Source organism: Limulus polyphemus, unplaced genomic scaffold (genome assembly GCF_000517525.1).
Source record: "Limulus polyphemus unplaced genomic scaffold, Limulus_polyphemus-2.1.2 Scaffold11627, whole genome shotgun sequence".
NCBI classification, from domain to species: domain Eukaryota; kingdom Metazoa; phylum Arthropoda; class Merostomata; order Xiphosura; family Limulidae; genus Limulus; species Limulus polyphemus.
In genome coordinates this window covers 4,760-8,606 of record NW_013677237.1, presented here as the reverse complement: position 1 = coordinate 8,606, position 3,847 = coordinate 4,760, and the positions used below count along the sequence as shown (strand labels likewise).

General features: G+C 32.1%; 1 long non-coding RNA gene across 1 annotated transcript in view; it reads left to right on the top strand.

The window, feature by feature from the left end:
• Positions 1–2,816, top strand: part of LOC106476796 — a 9,813-nt gene extending 6,997 nt beyond the window's left edge. Inside the window, exon 4 of the long non-coding RNA XR_001291932.2 lies at positions 2,721–2,816. This is a non-coding gene — a long non-coding RNA (uncharacterized LOC106476796). The remainder of the gene's footprint in view (positions 1–2,720) is intronic.
• The last annotated feature ends 1,031 nt before the right edge of the window (positions 2,817–3,847 follow it).

The following is a 3,847-nucleotide window of genomic DNA, read 5'->3' as shown; positions in this document are numbered from 1 at the left end:
TTTATTGTCTATTACATCATCTATGTCATTGATGTAAACCAAAAAGAGCAAAGGTCCTAAGACTGAGCCCTGAGGTACCCCACTTGTGACATTAATCCAGTTTGACTGAACTCCATTTGTTACAACTCTCTGCTTTCTTCCATCCGGCCACTCTTCTATCAATTTTCTAACTTATCCACCACATCTATAGAGATAATTTTTTTTTTTTTATAAGCCTTTTATGTGGCACCTTGTCAAATGCTTTCAGAACATCCAGATACACCAAATCTACACTCCTCCTACCCTCATCTACATAAGCAGTAACCTTTTCAAAGAATGTCAAAAGAATCGTAAGGCAAGATTTTCCTTTAGTGAAACCATGTTGACTGTCCAATAAAATTCTGAACTTTGGTAAATGACTTTGCAAAGCATCTTTTAACAGACTTTCCAAAATCTTTCCCACAACTGATGTAACACTAATGGGTCTATAATTACTGGGACAATTTTTATCACCTCCCTTTAAAAGTAGAGTTACATTAGTTAAATTCTAATCCTCTGGTACCTGCCCACTATTCAAGGACTGACAAAAAAAATTAGTAGCAAGTGGCTCGCATACCCAATCTTTAACCTCCTTCAAAACCCTTGGAGAAATATTACCTGGCCCAGTAGCCTTATCATTCTTTAAACTTCCCAATTTTTCTTAACCAGCTCAAATGTAATGCAGTTACCTTGTTCAATCTTGTTTCCATTTATCAACTGATCAAGATGTGGAATACTGTTTAAATCTTCATTAATAAAAACTGAAGAAAAAGTAAAATTTGATAACCCAGCCATCTCGTAATCATTAGATATTAGCCTTTCATTATCATCCCTCAAGGGTCCTATCCCTATTCTAACATTTCGTTTTCCCTTAATGTATTTAAAGAAATCCTTACTGTTAATTTTTACATTTTCAGCCAACCTTTTTCTCATACATCCTTTTTGATGTTCTAATTTCCGGTTTCACCAATATTCTTGATCTTCTATAATCTTCTAAGTCTCCTATCATACCACTCAATTTAAATTTCTTAAAGTTATGATGCTGTTCTTTGATTTTATTTCTTAAACTCATTGTGAGCCAACCTGTTTTTTTACTTGTAGCTACCTTAGTGGAACTCTATATTTAAACCTGTGTATAAGATAATGGGTGGTGGTTTTAAGAGTAAAAAGTATCACCTTATTCGCCAGCAAGTATGGTAGACATGTTGCTCATCCTCATTGAATCAAGTAATTCTAGCTTCCCTTATGCAATATTTTCCTAAGTGGTTATGTTAACTGAGTACAGAATCATTCTCTGTATGGTTTATGTTGTTTTAAAATGATGAAGCTGTCATTTTTTTTCTTATCATTTTCTTCTAAGGGATGATTTGTCATATTTTAATGTTTTTGCATAAGCTTGTGCATAAATGTTCTTAGTACCAATCAAAGGAGTTTGTGTAACTAAGTTTACAAGTATTTAAATCAAAGTAGCTTTTGACAGGAATTAATAACAAATACAAGATAACTGTAATTATTATTAACATAGGAAAGAGCAAGGAATAAATTAAGTTACAGTAGAAGGCTCATCACATGATTCAAGAATAAAAATGGTTTAACTTACTGTAATACCAAATTATTTTTAAGTGTTTTCATATAGAACTAGCTCTTGGAGATTATGCTGTTTTTAATAGCTCTCTGTGTGTGTTATTCTATATCTGTCAATCATAAGGTTATGGTGATCCCTTTTTTATTTGTCATAAATTTAATAATTTTATTGTTGGTTGCACAAAAGTATTTACATACTTGATTTAAATACTTTATCACATTTTGGATATTGAAGGTTAAAATTCAAACTAATAAAAGTCCTTTTTTTAATTTAATATAAAATTTACTTTTACAGTTGAAATAGCTTCATAGACCAAAGTAATTATATGACAGTTTGTTGAATATATTTTGTTCTTCATTTATTCTAGCACAGTATAAATTATTAACTATAACATCAATAATAGCCAATTGTAGTACTTTTTTACACTATTAAATGTGAAGTTGTAATGTGTCAGCTTTCTGCTTGGTGTTAATGTGTTGCACAATTGGGAAAAGCCAGTTACTTTCTATACAGAGGCCTGATTTAAGTTTGTTGACAAATGCATAATAAATTTGTAATCTATTTCAATACTTAACAAAAAGTAATTGATGGAAGCAAAATTAACCATATTAGTGTAGTAAATATCCCGACTTAAAAAATCTTAAGCTTTAAATCAAATTTTCAGCAGTAAATCATTAAAAATTTGAAACAAATAATAATGTAACTCAAGCTGTTAATATAGTAATGATAAACCAGTAAGTTTCATAGAAGTGATGCATGGTTTGTTGATGTGAAAGGAAAGTCCATTACATAAAGCTAGTAACATGAATCCAATCCTTAATTTTCTTTTCATGAACAAAACTTCCTCTAGATCATATCACCTAAAGATTATCATCAAAAATAAAGTTTCTGAATATATCTTAAAAGTTACAAGTATGATAGTTTAAGAAAACTAATTTTGTTCTATTTAAAGTAAAATATGATTTACTCATTTTGTATTTATTCGTGGGATATTCTTTCATTCCTATTTGTTTTTCATTACAAAATATACTTGAACCCTAAGAAATATTATACCATATTTTCCTAGAATGTATTGGAATAATTTAAAAACTGGTGGATTTTTAAATTTGTTTTATAGTTTTGCCAAAGTTTGAAGTCAAAATAACTCCTCCTTCATACCTACTGACCAATGCTGACTCAATCACATGGAAAATATGTGCCCAGTAAGTAGAACTGTTTCTGTCTACATTCAACATTTTAAATATAATGCTACAAAATTTCTTTAGTTGATTACATATATTTATACTGAAGTTTGTATTGTATAAATCTCCAAAATTTTGAATGCTAGTGAAAGGTCTATTAAGGCAAAAAACAAAATGAAAACTAATTGATCCCTAAGTATATATGGAGCAATTTTATTTTTCATATTTTTCTTTCTAGATTATTTTCAATAAAAAGTTATGTACATTATAAATGACCTTTGAGAACTATAAACAAGACACCAAATATTTTAGGAAATTTAAATAAAAAGTTTGTTTGTTTGTTTTTTGAATTTTGCGCAAAGCTACGCAAGGGCTATCTGCGCTAGCCGTCCCTAATTTGGCAGTGTAAGACTAGAGGGAAGGCAGCTAGTCATCACCACCCACCGCCAACTCTTGTGCTACTCTTTTACCAACGAATAGTGGGATTGACCGTCACATTATAACGCCCCCACGGCTGAAAGGGCGAGCATGTTTGGTGGGACGAGGATTCGAACCCGCGACCCACCCTCAGATTGCGAGTCGAGTGCCTTAACCACCTGGCCATGCCGGGCCAAATAAAAAGTCTTGGGAATATCACAAGTAGCTATAATCAATGGACAAGTTATATATTGTTACGCCAGCAGAAGTCACTTGCCACTGCTGGCACAAGCGTGTCTGAGTTTCTCAAATTATCAGGGAACTCCTTGAATGATCGAGATGCGTCTTTGTTTGTATATAAGCCTGGCAGAGAAAGCCAGCGGGAATGAATGAATGTATGATAAAGCGAACATTAGTCACAGTGAGTTTCGAGTAATTTACGATTCTGTTTCGAGTTAGTGTGTGTTTTGCACTCGTAGAGAGAAAAGTATCGAGATCGTGAATCACTGTGGTTTATAGCATGTATCAAAAAAGTTGTTAAATTTAAAGTGACGAGAAACGTACTGACTGGGGAATTACCATGTACTAAAAGTTTGTATCGAGGAAGAATAAAGTGTGGCTTAATGAAGAAAGGACTTGTATCGCT